We start from the raw sequence: 19,278 nt of genomic DNA, 5'->3' as shown, positions 1-19,278 counted from the left end.
TGTGTAAGTCTATGAAAGGGGTTGAGAACCATGAGCCTCCTAGGTTTTGTATTGAAGTCAATGTACCCAGAGGAGGACAGAAGCTAGCTGTCCTCTGGCTACACCATGATGCTACCGTACAGTGTGCTGCTGAGGCTACTGTAGACCTTCTTGCAAAACAGTGCGCTTTAATAAATGATTTGGTGACGTGAATATATTTAGTATAGTTTTTTCTAACAAGGATAACTTTAATTTTTCACTATTTGTTTTAAAATTCACTGAGGAGGATGGTCCTCCCCTTCATCCTCTAAGGAACCTCCACTGTGGGACAGTGAGGCATTTTTCCTTCTTTGGGACCTATACTCCAAATGTTTGGATTTGAAATCAACAGCTTTCATTTGAGGGTATTTTCATCCATATCGTGTGAACCGTTTATAAATTACAGCACTTTTTGTTTATATTTTCTCCATTCTAGTGGACCAAATGTATTGGGACAAATTCACTTACATGTGTAGTAAAAACTTTTGTATTTGGTCCCATATTCATGGCACGCAATGACTACATCAAGCTTGTGACTCTACACATTTGTTGGATGCATTTGCTCTTTGTTTTTGGTTGTTTCATATTCATTTTGTGTGCCCAATAGAACTTAAATGGTAAATAATGTCATTTTGGAGTCACTTTATTTGTAAATAAGAATAGAATATGTTTCTAAACACTTCTACATTAATGTGGATGCTACCATGATTACGGATGGTCCTGCATGAATTGTGAATAATGAGTGAGAAAGTTAAGACACACAAATATCATACCCCCAAGACATGCTAAGCTCTCAACACTACTATAACAGGGGAGGTTAGCATTATATTTTTTTTAATAATTTATAATAAATATATCTTTGTCGCACATCCTTATTCACAATTCACAAAATAATCTGAAACAAAACCAAAACAAACAGCAAATGCATCCAACAAATTTGTAGTCAAAGCTTGATGTAGTCATTGTGTGCTATGAATATGGAACCAAATACTTTACTACACATAAGAGAATTTGTCCCAATACTTTTGCTACCCTAAAAAGGGGGGACTATATATAAAAAGTGCTGAAATTTAACGGTTCACCCGATATTGATAAAAAATACCCTMAAATCAAAAGTTGACAGTCTGCACTTTAACCTCATGGTCATCGTTTGAGTTGAAATCCAAACTTTCAAAGTATAGAGACAAAAATAAGAAAAAATGCTTCACTGTCCCAATAATCACAGAGGACACTGTACATACAGTTTATAAGATTGAAAATAACTGCAAATAGAGAAATGGTAGAGGAGGACAAGGCGGCCATGTTTTACTGTGTGAACATGCCCTTCCAATACCACAGTATTCCTTCCTGTCAGTCCATGCATCCGAAACAGACAGAGCCTTAGGGCTCGTCCCTGTAGAATTACAAGTTGTACTGTTCCTTCACTTACATTCCAAACGTGCCGGAATTACACTTCCTGGTTCCCCATTGTGTACCTGTTCAAAACAAAAGGATGGAGAAGAGAGGAGATTAAAGTTAAAACCAAAAAGACTGTTGATGATTAAAACATGCAAATGTTGTTCAGGTCAACACTACCTATGCGTGGTTAAGCATAATAAGAAAAACATTTCATTTAACTAGTAGCAAGCAAAATTACTTGCTACTAGGCTACAGCATATCCCATCATGCATTCATCATTATCATATTGCTAAAAAGGCTAAAAGAGGAATTACTTGAATGCTACTACCTATGGAATTAAAGTGCATTCGTAAAGTATTCAGACCCCTTGACTTTTTCCACATTTTGTTACGTTACAGCCTTATTCTAAACTTGATTAAATTCCCCCCATCAATCTATACACAACACCCCATAATGACAAAGCAAAAAGGTTTGTAGAATTTTTTTGAAAAGTATAATGAAAAAATGAAATATGAGATTTACATAAGTACCCTTTACTCAGTACTTTGTTGAAGCACCTTTGGCAGCGATTACAGCATCGAGTCTTCTTGGGTATGACACTACAAGCTTGGCCCACCTGTATTTGGGGAGTTTCTCCCATTCTGCTCTGCATATCCCCTCAAGTTTTGTCAGGTTGTATGGGGAGCGTCGCTGCACAGCTATTTTCAGGTCTCTCCAGAGATGTTCGATCGGGTTCAAGTCCGGGCCACTCAAGGACATTGAGACTTGTCCCAAAGCCACTCCTGCGTTGTCTTGGCTGTGAGCTTTGGGTCGTTGTCCTGTTGGAAGGTGAACATTCGCCTTAGTCTGAGGTACTGAGCGCTCTGGAGCAGTTTTCATCAAGGATCTCTGTACTTTGCTCTGTCCATCTTTGCCTTGATCCTGACTAGTCTCCCAGTCCCTGCCACTGAAAAACATCCCCTGAGCATGATGCTGCCACCACCATGCTTCACCGTAGGGATGGTGCCAGGTTTCTTCCAGACATGACGCTTGGCTTTCAGGCCAAAGAGTTCAATCTTGGTTTCATCAGACCAGAGAATCTCGTTTCTCATGGTCTGAGAGTCTTTAGGTGCCTTTTGGCAAACTCCAAGCGGCCTGCCATGTGCCTTTTACTGAGGAGTGGCTTCCGTCTGGCCACTCTACCATAAAGGCCTGATTGGTGGAGTGCTGCAGAGATGGTTGTCCTTATGGAAGATTCTCCCATCTCCACAGAGTGACCATCGGGTTCTTGGTCACCTCTGACCAAGGCCCTTCTCTCCCGATTGCTAAGTTTGGCCAGACAGACAGTTCTAGGAAGAGTCTTGGTGGTTCCAAACTTTTTCCATAAAAAARAAAATGGAGGCCACTGTGTTCTTGGGATCCTCCAATGCTGCAGACATTTTTTGGAGCTCTACGGACAATTGGTTTTTCTCTGACATGCACTGTCAACTGTGGGACCTTATATAGACAGGTGTGTGCCTTTCCAAATCATGTTCAATTAATTTAATTTACCACAGGTGAACTCCAAGTTGTAGAAACATCTCAAGGATAATCAATGGAAACATCGTGCACCTGAGCTCAATTGAGTATCATAGCAAAGGGCCTGAATACTTATGTAAAGAAGGTATGTTTTAGTTTTTTATAGATTTGTAAACATTTATAAAAACCTGTTGTTTTCGCTTTGTCAATATGGTGTATTGTGTGTAGATTAGAGGATTTTTATTTCTTTAATCTATTTTGGAATAAGGCTGTAATTTAACTAAATGTGGAAAAGGTTAAGGGATCAGAATTCTTTCCGAAATATTATTTTCTGCTGGCTGGACCTAAACCTGTTAAATGTTTGGCTTGAATGATACATCATCCTGCTGCCTAGGTGAAGCCTACACAAATAGGGCAAGGCAGCCTTTGTCGTCGATGACAACAAAAGCCATGCTGAACACAGAAGAGCAGAGCGTAACAAAAGGTATACAACTGACAACCACAGAGGAGAGGTCTGGCGGAACGTGAAATATGGCACATTGTAGTGCTTTTAAAAAGACTCACATGTCCTTGATCAGAGAATGACTGGGAATATTGAGTTATAACCAGGTCAGTTACCAGTTAGGAACGTGTCTACACATTAAGTTATCAACCAAACAAAACAGACGGAGTAGACCAGAGTGAAGCTCACTAGTTTCAAACAGACTATCACTTAACTACACAACGTTGTGATTTCGCGACGCCAAACAAAAGTGGATCAAAGAAGACTAACCAGACTAAACAACTTCAGAAGTCCGGTTTCCCAGACCCAGATGAATCTTATTCCCGGACCCCAAAAAATTACTTGCAATCACATTGTGGACTTCATTCATTCATCTTAGATACTTGTAAGGAATATTAATTCACTTCTCCTACCCAGGAGTTCAAAATGACARCCATTGTCAAGGAATGCTGCCTGTATACCGGGCCAACATTTGGTCAAACCTGGGGACAATCTCCAGAAATCCCTCCAGGTTGTAAAAAGAGAAAGTGGTAAGTAAACTATATGTTTCTGCCCAGAGGTCTGCACTGCAGTAGCATCTGCTGTCTTACAATTCTCATTGCCACGATGACGCTTTTAAAACTCAGGAAACCCTGTGGCCTTCCGTCAGCTGAGCTCCGGCTCATTCATGGAACTTCTCATTCCTGGAACTTCCCATTCCGGGATCTGTCAGGTCTTGTTTTGCGACGCTTCCCCTCAGGTGAGGCAAGCACAAACGGAGTCGCTCAGTCATATAATGGGTTCATTTAATCACTGACCTACACTATGACAGCTAGGGCCTGGGTTGACATCTAAATGAAGGCAAATGGAGAAACCTTGGATACATATTGGATACATATTATAGATCTACACAGTGCACATATTGACTACCTCTGACAGGTAGGAAATGGTATGTTGTAGAATTGGACCCATTAAGCTTGATAGAATTGTGTAAAGGCAGTTGTAAAACACCACAACACACTTTAATGTCAAGCTTAATGGGTCCCATTGTGGCCATGAAATGAACTGGACCCATTTCCACAAGACTTCCCAGCGTTTGAGACTGTACAGTGACTCAACTAGTGACATAGCGTGTTTCACTCACCCCTGCCAAAATTGGGGGTCACCAGCCTTAAACAGAGGGGTAATTGTACCCTTACACACACACTCTGGGGGTTGACATCACACTCATTGTACTGAAAGCCCTCTCAAACATTGCCGGTACTTCAAATAAACAAGGCTTTTTTTTAACCGGGCCGAATAGGGATGACTCGAAGTAAATCAGGTCAGACATACAGAGAAAATAAAATATTACTGCCACCACACGGCACTTCAGAAAACTAGTTAGTCGTAAACAGCTTGGGGGAAAAAGTGGTTTCTTCATAGCAGCTTGGAACCTTCAATATAAAAGGCTGCTGTAAGTAAATGGGACTTCAAAAGAGAACATTCTAAATGCATTTTCTATAATCATCAGCAAACTCAATAAAGTACTGAAAATGAGCATACAATGTGTTGATTATATGAATCATGAGATGTGGTATAAATCGCAACGGTTTTCCCGTACCAGCTATTTGCACACACTCTACCAGCTTCTCTATTCTTCCTCTGGCGGGGTTGGAACACACACATATTCCCCTAGCACTTTAAAACCTGAGGAGAAATAGCACAACGTCATCAAAACCAACAATGCCACCATTTCTTGTGTGGTTAAGCTGTTGCTCTTAAACCTCCAATGACAGTGTTTCTTTGGCCACAGTGGGGCTATAATTAATTACAAAAAAATATACTGTTAGTTTTTTCCTCTCAAGCAGAAGATAAAAGGGTCCCAAATATAACTCCACGGCATCCTGTCCAAAAGGGCTTGTCCTCTCCAGCCACTTGGCATGCGGCTGATGCTATCCTAATTGCTTCCTTCCCGAACTAACAATATGTTATCGCCTCCCCAAACTCCCCAAAGGTTATGCCAACGCAGTCACAGTCCACCAAACAAACATAACAAAAGGACCATTGAGGCTTCAGTGGAGGCCATTGAGGCTTCAGTTTATTAAATGAGAGTACACTATATAGCATCGTGGGTGAGTCAGGGAGGCCCACGGGCAATTAGTGGAGGCTACTTGACTTCATCAGAAAGATATGAGAATTCTCATTGGCCATGATTCTGTAGCCATGCGAAGCTCTAACCAGGATTACCCACGTTACTACATAATGAGAAACTGGGAGAGAATGGGCTTCTCCACTTACTTTGATGAGATCGGGGATGAATGCGTTTCTGTGATAGAACACAATTCAACTCAATGAATGCTTAAACGAATGCTCTCAGTCAAAATGACAACCATTAGCCTATATTTGTATGGCTACTTCTTTTAAGTTTCCTTTGCACATCTGTAATGGCATGCACTGGGAGTAAGCTGACCATTTGAATCTGACAGTGACACATGGTATGCGTGTGCAAAATCTCCAATTCACATTAGCATGCTTCCATATTCAGTAAGTAGAAAAGAAGATGCATTATTGTGCAGTCTGAATGCATTTGGCCTGCTGCACACACACACACACACACTCACTGCCTCATTTATCAGTTGGGTCTCATCTGCCTCCTTTCATTACCAATGCTTTTCTAACTTCCCGGGGGAAGAGGTCAACGTCCTTCTGCCTGTCCCACCCCCACCCCTCAGACATCACCAGAGGTAAAAGTTAACTGAGCGAGTGCCAATCCAGAATCAAATCTAATTTGGAGGAGCTTAAAACAGAGAGTGTTGTTCATGCGGTTTTGTCAGGTCAGGCGGTGGCTTTTCCAGCCTACAACCAACCACTGAATTTTGGACAACACATTGACCTTTCTCCAGTGGCCTGACCATAGTCCACTTCTTCTTCTGAGCAAAATAGGGTGAATCAGTTCTGACGATATTGCGAGTTTAGTTTGGTCTTTCTAGCATGACAATCTAGTGACTAGTACGTCAAAATAGTAATGATGACCGGGGGCAGAGGAACTCGTCTTACTCTGAACAAGCAGAGTCGGTTAAAGTGGCAAAATCTCCTCCGAATTAAGAGTGAGAAAAATGTCCTCTGGATTTCCTGTGGATTTGGGAGTGATAGGTTTTTCCTGGCACTTCCTGACTTTGAGAAGCATTTGTTACTTTGCGTCATAGTTATTTTTTAAATCATTTTTCACACTGGCCAGCTTGGTTTGACCAGAGATCCCGAGGAAGGAAGCAAGCTTGACTCTTGTCAGTAAACAACTCATTCAACACAACCTTACTTTTATGGGCCAAGAAATACAAGACAGTCACAGACTCTAGAAATTTGCCTCGTCATAATTTTCACTGCGCTCATTTCCCTACCACAGAATTATCCTACACTGGCAAAGCTATTCCCTTTTCCAAACCTTTCGTCTCAATACGAACTAACGGATTGGCACAAACAAGTAGGCCAAGGATCTCATAGGGCCAAGATCAGTGAGTTAATTGAAAAAGGACATTTCCACTTGATTTAACAAACATAAACAGGGGAGCGGAGATCCATGGGAAGATTGAGCTCCTGCCTTTGAGATGGTTGTTCATTTCTGCGGCCATAAAATGCTGCAATAAGCTGCTTTTCAAGTCAAATCGTAATCATTTGAAGAACTGCTACGACAAAGTCTGTCTGACCTGTGACTGTTTCTAGCAGCAACAGCATCCACCAAGTAGGTAGAGAAATAGGCTTTTTGAAATACATTTTGATGAGAGGGTGCAGTTGATCTGATGAAAACCATTTCCTCAAGCTTGAGGTTAAGATTAGCAATTTTTCCATTATGAGTCAGAAGAGAAATCAAAAGAGCCATCGCTCAAGTCGGTGAGACTAGTAGTAACGTGAGAATCCTAGTAACAAGTCTCAAATGAGTTACRGATGGTCGATGGACTTCTGCTATCTAGGACATGCGGTTGTGGGACTCTCAAAACTATTTGTTGAACGCAGTCGATAGGAAGCGGATTGACTGTTGAAACTTTTAAAAAATGGGGAGAGGTTCAGGGTCATCGACCAAATAGCACTTCGATTATTGGCTACCGTTGATATGCATTGATAATTGACTACTGTTGAGTCTTCACCTTCAGTTATAAAAAACAATTGCAGGTCTATTTTCTTTTTACCAACAAAGTCAACAAAGCCCACATCAATGGTAAATACAATATTACCAATGAGGCCTTCTCAGAACATTCATTGTTCAGATTAAGATTCAATAAAATGCAAATGTGGAAGCGTTCTGTCTTGTTGATAAGTTCAGCAACAACCAGCCCTCGGAGTACAAAAGAGATAAATTGAACTTTGTCTCCAACAGATAGTTGTGTACATAGAGTTTGAGACCCATACATTCACGGGCAGCAAAATAAAAATACTAATTGTATCGCTGTCCCCGGAGAGCTGTGTGCTTGTGTGCACAACTCACTGCTTTTTGGGTAAGCCACTAAATATGTGGAATGTGCTCGGCCCAAACTGTCAATGTGTGTGCTTGGACAGTAAAAAAAGAAAACATAACGGAAGAATAGGCATGGGTTCTTTCTTGTTCTTATGTTTTCCACTCACCCTGTATAGTTGCATAGGAAGACACACACACAGCAAAAAAAGAAATGCCCCTTTTTCAGGACTGTCTTTCAAAGATAATTTGTAAAAATCCAAATAACTTCACAGATCTTCATTGTAAAGGGTTTAAACACTGTTTCCCATGCTTGTTCAATGAACCATAAACAATTCATGAACATGCACCTGTGGAACGGTTGTTGAGACACTAACAGCTTACAGACGGTAGGCAATTAAGGTCATAGTTATGAAAACTTAGGACACTAAAGAGGCCTTTCTACAGACTCTGAAAAACACCAAAAGAAAGATGCCCAGGGTCCCTGCTCATCTGCATGAGCGTGCCTTAGGCATGCTGCAAGGAGGCATGAGGACTGCAGATGTGGCCAGGGCAATAAATTGCAATGTACGAAGTGTGAGACGCCTAAGACAGCGCTACAGGGAGACAGGACGGACAGCTGATCGTCCTCGCAGTGGTAGACCACGTGTAACAACACCTGCACAGGATCGGTACATCCGAACAGCACACCTGCGGGACAGGTACAGGATTGCAACAACTGCCCGAGTTACACCAGGAACGCACAATCCCTCCATCAGTGCTCAGACTGTCCGCAATAGGCTGAGAGAGGCTGGACTGAGGGCTTGTAGGCCTGTTGTAAGGCAGTTCCTCACCAGACATCACCGGAAACAACGTCGCCTATGGGCAGAAACCCACCGTTGTTGCACCAGACAGGACTGGCAAAAAGTGCTCTTCACTGACGAGTCACGGTTTTGTTTCACCAGGGGTGGTGGTCGGATTCGCGTTATTTGTTGAAGGAATGATCGTTACACCGAGGCCTGTACTCTGGAGCGGGATCAATTTGGAGGTGGAGGGTCCGTCATGGTCTGGGGCGGTGTGTCACAGCATCATCGGACTGAGCTTGTTGTCATTGCAGGCAATCTCAACGTTGTGCGTTACAGGGAAGAGATCCTCCTCCCTCATGTGGTACCCTTCCTGCAGGCTCATCCCTCCAGCATGACAATGCCACCAGCCATACTGCTCGTTCTGTGCGTGATTTCCTGCAAGACTGGAATGTCAGTATTCTGCCATGGCCAGTAAAGAGCCCGGATCTCAATCCCATTGAGCAAGTCTGGGACCTGTTGGATCGGAGTGTGAGGGCTAGGGTCATTCGCCACATAAATGTCCGGGAACTTGGTGGAAGAGTGAGGTAACATCTTACAGCAAGAACTGGCAAATATGGTGCAGTCCATGAGGAGGAGATGCACTGCAGTACTTAATGCAGCTGGTGGCCACACCAGATACTGACTGTTACTTTTGATTTTGACCCCCCCTTTGATCAGGGACACATTATTCCATTTCTATTAGTCACGTCTGTGGAACCTGTTCAGTTTATGTCTTAATTGATGAATCTTGTTATGTTCATACAAATATTTACRCGTTAAGTTTGCTGAAAATAAACGCAGTTGACAGTGAGGACGTTTCTTTTTTTAGTAATATATATATATTATATGACACATATATATACACACACACACACACACACGTGGAACACGTCGATGAATGTCATAGACCAAAATCTTGTCTATTAAAAAGCTGTGATTTTGCAAGACCTGCATTGAGTGTGTGCGTGTGTGACGTCTGCGGGTCCTGATACAGTCTCTCTGCTACCAGAATTCCCTCCAGCTGGATCTCATTATGCCAGCTGCGCTACACACATCCGATTCTGATCCAATGTGCTGTGCGTGTCCCCTTCTAGGCATATATAATACAGGGAATAAAGAATTCAACCTTCATAGAAAAGAAAGCTTCAGGGCGAGTTGGATTTAACTGCTAGCTATAATAATTGATTCACTCTATTTCTGCTAGCATAGTAAACTCTGGCATGTAAGTAAAGTAAAACTACAAATACACCATGTTTCCCTGTGAACATGACCAAAACCAATTACAACACATTCTCAGAATGAATCYATCTGATACACAGTTTAGACCAGAGAAGTAACTCTGAAGTCATACTGACTGGGTCCCAGAGAGCGACACCTACTCTCAGGAACACCTACAGTAAGCAACTTAGGACCGTAGTTTAAAGTGTAAGAGAAACTCACATTTTTCGCATAAATCATGCAGTGATGAGCATTTTAATAGGATTTGGTCCCTAGTGCTTGTGTAAGAGTTTTGTTTTCATTAGCTGGGAAGCTATGGCACAAACGATAAACGAATCACACTAAYGAAGATAACACACTTCGTCATGGTTTACAAACGCGTTCCAGCCATCAGTCATTGTACCAAAACATAACCAACATGACAAGACAGTGGTGGCTGGGTGACGAACCATGACTATTTGCAGGTGGTCCACCTAAGAAAAGTGAAAACAGTGGAGTCCCTCCCCCTTCATTCTGTCAAGTTTAGCTGGTCCACTGGAAACAATGCCACACCTCCTTCAACCTTCCAATTCAAACCCTTTGCTAAAGAACACAAAACACTTACATTAAAATAAAGTGTGTTAAACAAAAAAAAAATTAACAAAAAATTGACAGGCAGAGGGTTATACGCCGTACCCATCTTCCCCAGGGAGGTCGGTTTTTGTCGACGGGATCTGTGAATACCTTCTGGCCTTGGAATTGCCTGGCCTGGCCTGGCCTGTTGACGTTTTTATGGAGGGAATGTTATTGGCCACTGCCTGAGATCGTCTCCAGCTGAGCAATGGCAGCTATCTGCCAATAGAACTGAGGGGGCTGAGGAGACAGCCGAGCCACCACACAACAACAAAGCCACTGACTTATCAGTAGCTTCCCACAGGTTGGCCCAGCAAGCGCAGACACCTCCAGCTATTCTATGCCAATGCCCTGACTCGAGAATAGAGTACAATAGAGAAAAACAAACGGAATATGAGGAAGAGAAGAGGAAAGGGGGATAGAGACAGGAGGGTTGGTACTCGGGACAAGGGAGATAAGGTAGGCAAGTTCAAGGTTAGTAGGCTACTTGCTATGTCAGGCAGTAGGCCTAAATTTAAGTATCTAAAACTTTAGTGTAACAGACAGTAAATTTACTTGTTCTGGACAATTTAGAACTTGAGCAACCGACTGGCATTTTATGCCCTTCACACCCATTTAACGCGTAGAGATTTAGTTTAAGCGGTTGTGTGATCCATAGTCGATATTGTTTTACTATCGTACAGTAGAATAAGAGTGTTGTGGCCAGTCCAATAAAAAAGCAACCCACACACTTTGACACACAAAACCACTGGGGGGGGGGGGTGATGTGAGGGGTTTTGCCTCCTCCAACCCACCCCCTCCAGGTCTCTCCATAACCCCGGTCATTTTGACTCCAGAGTGGCGCAGCTGTCTAAGGCACAGTGCTAGAGGCGTCACTACAGACCCTGGTTGGATCCCGGGCTGTATCACAAACAGCCGTGATCGGGAGTCCCCATAGGGTGGTGCACAATTGGCCCAGCGCCGTCCGGGTTAGGGGAGGGTTTGGACCTCATTGTAAAATAAGAATTTGTTCTTAAAATGGACTTGCCTAGTTAAATAAAAAATAAAAATGTCGAAACAGAGGCCTAGTTCACCCCTCCTAGATCAGGCCATCGGGGTGGAGCAGGCGGTTGGAAACGCTTACTGTGCTCTCGGTAAGCAGAAAAAAAAACTTAAGCCCTCCATTAACAACATATAGAGAGTTATTTATGAAGCTGCCTGCAGGTTCTGCTGTGGTGTAGTGGACATACAGGGCCGTAGTCTGCTGTTAGCCATGCATGCCAGGTTAGCTAACAAATTACAATCAACACACGTCGAACCCTACCCCGCCACACACACACACACACAGTTCAGCGTATACGCAAGAGGCCCTTGCCGATTGAGGGTTATGAACACACATTTGTTTTCGAATTGAGAGAAACGTTTGACAAAGATCTGTCACTACAATACATAGTGTAAGCCGATAGGTGACATCTCCAGAGGTATCAGAGATAGGCCAGGCTTAGATTATGGTGTGGTTTAAAAGGGAGTGGGACACAAGTTTCCAGAGACATGATACAGTGTGACAGGTGAAATGTTCCCTAATCCAAAACTATCACAAGAGATGAAGGACTCATTGTTACTCTACAAATATTGTCGGCTCTCAGCTCTATGCCTCAGGTAGCCTAGTGGTGCGGCGACAGGTAGCCTAGTGGTTAGAGCGTTGGGCCAGTAACCGAAAGGTTGCTGGATCGAATCCCTGAGCTGACAAGGTAAGAAAATGTTGTTCTGCCCCTGATCAAGGCAGTTAACCCACTGTTCCCCGGTAGGCCGTCACTGTAAATAAGAATTTGTTCTTAACTGACTTGCCTAGTTAAATAAAAGGTTAAATAAATAAAATATGCCTATAGTTAAATTTGTTTGCCTACCAGAGAAACCTTGAAAGCTGTTCAAATACATTGAGAAACAATGTTGCATACCATATTTTAAAAACACGAAATCCTTTATTTTACAACTGTAGTAACCTAAAAGCCTTAATATTCTCTCTCTTACGGCTCTGACAGTAATTTTGGATGACAGTAATTGGCCAGGCAAATGACCGCAGTCACTGTAATAACTGTTTGAATAGCAACAAATATATTTATTACGCACATTTTCTCCTCCTGACTGCATGTGCTGGAATTCAAGTCAATGATGGCTTAATGGTACGACTGTCAGCCTAGTGTACCCGTAGAGGGTTGCCAGTTGACGCATAACGCCTCGTGGCAGCCATATTGGAAAACCATCGCATCAATTCTTTTGACAACAACAGCTGAGTGGCTAACCCAACCTGCATGATAATGGTGCCTCAAACTAGTTAATCCATCACACAAGTCCATTTCTGTGCAGTATTTGACTGCTCTAACAAGGCAGGACAGATAACAGGGATTTTTATATTTTCATAGATTACCCGCAATTATAAAAATCAAGAAAGCTTAGAAATCTTTTTGCCCGCCAAGACCTGAACCCACTGGTAAGTCTGATAGATTTTGAGTTTAGTTTAGCTGTTATGCTAACCAAGTGTTAACAAGACTACAAGTTAACCCACATTAGTTAGCTAGATATGCTAATAGTTAGCTAGATATGCTAATAGTTAGCTAGATATGCTAATAGTTAGCTAGATATGCTAATAGTTAGCTAGATATGCTAATAGTTAGCTAGATATGCTAATAGTTAGCTAGATATGCTAATAGTTAGCTAGATATGCTAATAGTTAGCTTAGATATGCTAATAGTTAGCTAGATATGCTAATAGTTAGCTAGATATGCTAATAGTTAGCTAGATATGCTAATAGTTAGCTTGTAGTCTGTCTCTTACATAGGCAGTATGCGAGTTTCAAGTTTGGGCGAAGCAAATTTTTCACCATAAAATGCACCTTTATAACTAAGGATTGCATGCATCTATCATTGCATTTTCAGACTAATGCAAGTCAACTATTCCTAATGTGATGAGTAGATTAGATAATTTTGGCTATTAATGAGCGTGTAGAGGCATAGGCCTATATCAGAGACATTTCTTTCCTTTACTCAGGAAAAATGTGGCCTTTGATAAACATTCCATGAAATTCTACTACATTTAGATATTACATGACTGGAGACATTAGCAGAATCGTTTAAATATGAATAGGCCAACTCTGCTTACACTGATAACAGATCGCTAATATCTACCTCATCTTGAATGCAACCATGTAATCTAGGCCTAGGAAAATGGGTCATGGCTAGAAGGGATCCAATTGTAAAATTAACTTCAAGTTCCAAACCTTAACCTAAAATTCTCCTGACCTGCTACAAAAAGTCAAATCTGATGTTAAATTTCACCAAAGTGGGATCCCTTCTAGCCATAACCACAAATTGTACAATATGACATCCAGTCCAGCTACACTGTCTAAAAAAACTCCAGTGGCACTGACCCAATGATAATTTGTTGAGAACTTTATTCATAAGAAGAGGGAAAATGCATGGACATTAGAGCATAGGACAAAGGCCTCAATGGGATAGGACAACCTGCTGTGTTGACTATTGGTGGTTCCAGCCCAACAATATATTTAATCTTTATATGACACTAAAACACCTGAAGGAATTAAAACACAACCAAACATGCAAGAGCCCTGATGGCATAGGAGACCTGAAGAAGTGATTTTCTAACATCAGGTGTGCTTTTCATTTGTTTATGTACTGTAGGTTCACCAGCTGACCTCTCAAGACACCCATGTCGACTGGATTCTCACTGTGAAGCTGAGAAATGCTGGAGCAGCATCAGTTTCTCCTTTACTACTTTGTCCTTTTCCAGATACGAAAAGGAGACATCCCTCAGTAATACAAGATGGTTGTCATATGCTGTGCTTTGGTCAATCTGAATGATTGTTGTGACACTTGAATAAAGCGCACCTTGTCATGACTAAAGTGCCCCCTTAAACCATGTATGTATGTATAAATTGTAATTTGTAACATGTAAAAAACTATTGTAAACATACTGTACTTCAATAATATGCTATATTGTTGTATTGGTGAAATTCTAAGTATTTTGTGTAATCTCTGCTTTGCCTGGCCCCATTGAATAAAATGTATTACTTATTGCCTAACTATTATTTATTTATTTAACAATTTAAACAATGCAATGGTTGTGGTAGTCTTAGGAAAACCATATTCATTAACACAGTAGCAACTCCAAGTTCCACTCAGACATTTTGGGAGAAAAGTATCTGGCATTGAACTTGGTGGTAGTAGTTATGTGTATATTTCAAGATAAGGATCCCATAGGATCCTGCTTCCAGACATTTCACTACCTAGATTACAAGGGATGGATTTTCTTTAGAAAATGTAATGTCAGCACAAGGCATGTACCATGTTTGTACCCTGTTTTGTACTGCTACAATGTTGTGCTGCCGCCACGCTGTTGTTGTCTTAGGACTCTTTTTGTAGTGTTGTCTTRTCGTGATTGGTGTTTTGTCCTATATTTTAATTTATTTTTTAAATCCCAGCCCCCGTCCCCGCAGGAGGCCCTTTGCCTTTTGATAGGCCGTCATTATAAATAACAATTTGTTCTTAACTGACTTGCCTAGTTAAATGAAATAAAAATAAAATGTACAAAATCTTGTACAATGACTAGCCTCATATACATTGTCTACTGGTATCATTTTAAAATTGAGAACATATAGCTCAACAATATGTAAATGTGGGAGTTAAGCTATTCTCTTCTTCAGATGCAAGGGKTGCAATGCAAATTCCCATAAGGCAAATGACGTCATACTGTAAGCCAGTGGTTCCCAACCCACGAGTACCCTCAAAAGTACACATATTTATTGTAGCCCGGACATTATTATTGTAGCCCTGATTCAACTTGTCAACTAATCATCAGGCACTCAATGAGTTTGAGTCATGTTTGTCCGGGGCTACAACAAAAATGTGTGTCGTTGGGGGTACTCAACGACTGTAGTTGGGATCCACTGCTGTAGGCCTATGGCTGCATTGGTGTTGCATGCCATTATCAGCTGCAAAATGGGTTCACATTAGGGATGCAGAATATATCGGTGACCATATCGAAATCGGCCGATATTAGCTAAAAATGGAAACATTGGTATCGGCCGATGTCTAGTTTAACGCAGAAGTGCAAAACCGATGTGCATACCTATATAAACGTAGGTACATGACGTAGTGACGCCACGTAAAATTTTGCGCTACACGTGCAACACAGCATTCCTAACCTAGCCCACAATGTCTGCTGTGTGGATCAAGCACGCAACAAGTCGAATAAGTCGAGCAGTCATTTGAAAGAGTAAGAACATTTCAGCGAGACAACTCAAAAGGCGAAATCCACTAAACCCAAGATAATGGAATTCRTTGCCCTTGACAAGCAACAGTTCTCTGTCATGGGTGATGTTGGCTTTTGTTGACTGGTCGAGCACCGGTATACATAACCAAGTGCGCTATTTTTCAGAAGTTGCCCTACCAGAGTTAACGAGTAATAGCGTCACTGCTATTAGCTTCACGGCATACATACTATGGAACGCCGTTTGGGTCTTTGCATGTCAAAAAAGATACAGTAGCACTGTCAAAGCTGTACAAAAAAAGACTGCAAACACTGGCCACGAACAATGTGTTTACAATACCAATTTGGTAATAAAGCATCATTTGTTCAACTGCAACTTCTGGAGTAGCTAGCTTTAGCTTGGACCTAGCAAGCACCAATACAACCAGCCTGAAAACAATGACCAGTAGAAACTGCAGTCATTTTCATTATTCTTAGCAATGATTTAGGAATCCTTGTGAGTAAGTATTACCTAGGTAACCACTTGTTCGCCTACTGAAACTGAACTTCAGTTCATGAAAATAAATAGCTAGACAGCTACTTAACCCTGTTGCTCCAAGCTAACGTTATAAGCAGCCAGCTAGCTTCATCTGGCTAGTGAGGCTCGACCTGACCGGGTTATATGTTGTGAAGCTAGCCACAATAAGGATTAGGCACAATAGTGGAATTTGCGGTCTGCCTTCAAAATAAAAGTGTCATTGACAGTGATGCAAATTAATACAAATAGTATAATTATTACTAGGTAATTCAGTTAAAAACAAATTCTTATTTACAATGACGGCCTACCCCGGCCAATGCTGGGCCAATTGTGCGCTGCCCTATGGGTCTCCCAATCACAGCCGGATGTGATACAGCCTGGATTCGAACCAGAGACTGTAGTGACGCCTCTTGCACTAAGATGCAGTACCTTAGACCGCTGTGTCCATGTGTGTGTGTAACCTATTTAACTGTACTAGAATGCTTAAAGCTGCACAAATTTTAAATATCAGGGTTTTTTTGGCAAAGAAAATATTGGATATCGTATCGGCCAAAAATGTAATATCGGTGCATCACTAGTTCACAAGGCTGATATCCTGGAAAAAAAAGAGTGACAATCAAATAAATCTCACTGGCGAGCTTACAACTGAACAAAAAAGTAAAGTTCAGTATACAACACAGAAATTAGAGACAGATTCCCTTTCACTCTTTATTGCAGGATTGTGATCTGTGATTAATCAACGTTGACACTAGTTCATTTGGAATAGTTTTAAGTTAACAATTAACACAAGTTTAAACACTTCACTTCAAAGAATCAACAGTATTTCATATAATTGCATAGTGTACAAGTAAGCTAACGCATATGTAAAAGGTTAGACATCTTAGTAACACGTAGGCTATTATTCATTACTAAAGCATACATTTCACGTGAACAAAACAAAAATCCATTCCAGAGGTTGCCAACCTTGCTCCACTGATCCCTGCAATAGCACACTTAATTATCAACTAATTAGGTTTTATAAATTGAATTCGGTGTATTAGTGCTGGGCTGAAACAGAAGCATGCACACCCAGCAGGGTTGGCCTGCTCCAGTTGTAATAGGTTTATACATTGTGTCTGACTTTAAAAACTGTATTTTTGTTTTCAAAATGTGATGACATAGGTACACATAGAACCTATGGTATAAAAGGATGTATCCTTATTCTCTTGGGACATTCATTGGGACCTCTTTATCTGCAGAAAGGGATTCACAGCTCTGTATCGGAGTACAGAAAATACCAAAGAAACAGGCCGCATTATACTCAAATTAGACAGCACTGAATATTATGATACTATATGTCTGTCCTCGGTTTCTCGTGCTGGACTGGAGAATATTTTCATAATGTCCTCCCACAAAGTTACCTGCCCTATCCAGAGTAGCCTACTCTCCGTTCTCTGACAGCTGGAACTGCTAGCTAGAGTGCCTTCAGAAAGTATTCATACCCCTTGACTTATTCCACATTTTGTTGTGTTATAGCCTAAATTCTAAATTGATTTCTCACACACCTACACATAATACCCCATAATGACAAAGTGAGAAAAAAAATTAGACATTTTTGCTGATTTATTTCAAAGGAAATATAGAAATATCTAATTTACATAAGTATTCACACCCCTGGCAGTGATTACATCTGTGAGTCTTTCTGGGTAMGTTTAAGAGCATTCCACAACTGGGTTGGGAAACATTTACCCATTATTATTTTAAAAATTCTTCAAGCTCTGTCAAATTGGTTATTGATCATTGCTAGACATCCATTTTCAGGTCTGCCATACATTTTCAAGTAGATTTAAGTCAAAACTGTAACTCCGGAACATTCACCATATTCTTGGTAAGCAACTCCAGTGTAGATTTGGCCTTGTGTTTTAGGTTACTGTCCTGCTGAAAGGTGAATTCATCTCACAGTGTCTGGTGGAAATCAGCCTGAACCAGGTTTTCCTCTAGGATTTTGCCTGTGCTTAGCTCCATTACGTTTATTTTTTATCCTGAAAAACTCCCCAGTCCTTAACGATTACAAGCATACCCATAACGACAGAGCCACCACTATGCTTAAAAAAKACAATTACTTCACCAATTTTTTTTGGCAGAATTACTTTAGTGCCTTGTTGCAAACAGGATGCATGTTTTGTAATATTTGTATTCTGTACAGGTTTCCTTCTTTTCACTCTGTCAATTAGGTTAGTATTGTGGAGTTATTAAAATGTTGATCCATCCTTAGTTTTCCCCTATCACAGCCATTAAACTCGAACTGTTTTAAAGTGACCATTGGCCTCATGGTGAAATCCCTGAGCGGTTTTCTTCCTCTCCAGCAACCGAGTTAGGAAGGACACCTGTATCTTTGTAGTGACTGGGTATATTGATACGCCATCCAAAATGTAATTAATAACTTCACCATGCTCAAAGTGATATTCAATGTCTGCTTTTCTTTTTACCCTTCTACCAATCGGTGCCCTTCTTTGCTAAGCATTGGAATACTTCCCTGGTCTTTCTGGTTGAATATGTGTTTGAAATTCACTGTTTGACTGAGGGACCTTACAGATAAATGTATGTGTGGAGTACAGAGATTAGGTAGTTGTCATGACTTCCRCCGAAGTCGGTCCCTCTCCTTCTTCGGGCGGTGTTCGACGTCACCGGGCTTCTAGCCATCGCCAATCCACTTTTCATTTTCCATTTGTTTTGTCTTTGTCTTACTCACCTGGTTTCAATTCCCCAATTACTTGTTCATTATTTAACCCCCTGTTCCCCCATGTTTGTTTGTGAGTGATTGTTTTTATGTAATACGGTCCGTTTATGTGGGCTCGCATATTTTGTATTGTATTCGTCTATTTTGAGTCAAATACATTTATTTACTCATATCTGCTGTCCTGCGCCTGACTCCTCTACACACAGACTACATTACAGTAGTCATTCAAAAATTCATGTTAAACACTATTATTGCACACAGAGTGAGTCCATGCAAATATTTACTCCTGAACTTATTTGG

General features: G+C 41.2%; 1 protein-coding gene across 4 annotated transcripts in view; it reads right to left on the bottom strand.

Moving 5' to 3' along the window:
• Window positions 1-19,278, bottom strand: part of LOC111962060 (plexin-B1-like) — a 117,798-nt gene that overhangs the window by 85,477 nt on the left and 13,043 nt on the right. For 2 of the 4 annotated variants that reach the window (XM_023984855.2, XM_070441753.1), the window contains exon 2: window positions 1,448-1,493. The exons of the other annotated variants lie outside the window; for them this stretch is intronic. The gene's annotated coding sequence lies outside the window, so the exon portion shown is untranslated. The remainder of the gene's footprint in view (window positions 1-1,447; window positions 1,494-19,278) is intronic. 4 annotated transcript variants of the gene reach the window in all.

The sequence above is a fragment of the Salvelinus sp. IW2-2015 genome, linkage group LG1 (genome assembly GCF_002910315.2).
Source record: "Salvelinus sp. IW2-2015 linkage group LG1, ASM291031v2, whole genome shotgun sequence".
Classification (NCBI taxonomy): Eukaryota; Metazoa; Chordata; class Actinopteri; order Salmoniformes; family Salmonidae; genus Salvelinus; species Salvelinus sp. IW2-2015.
The sequence above is the reverse complement of the archived record's forward strand: the minus strand, read 5'-3'. Positions and strand labels throughout refer to the sequence as shown.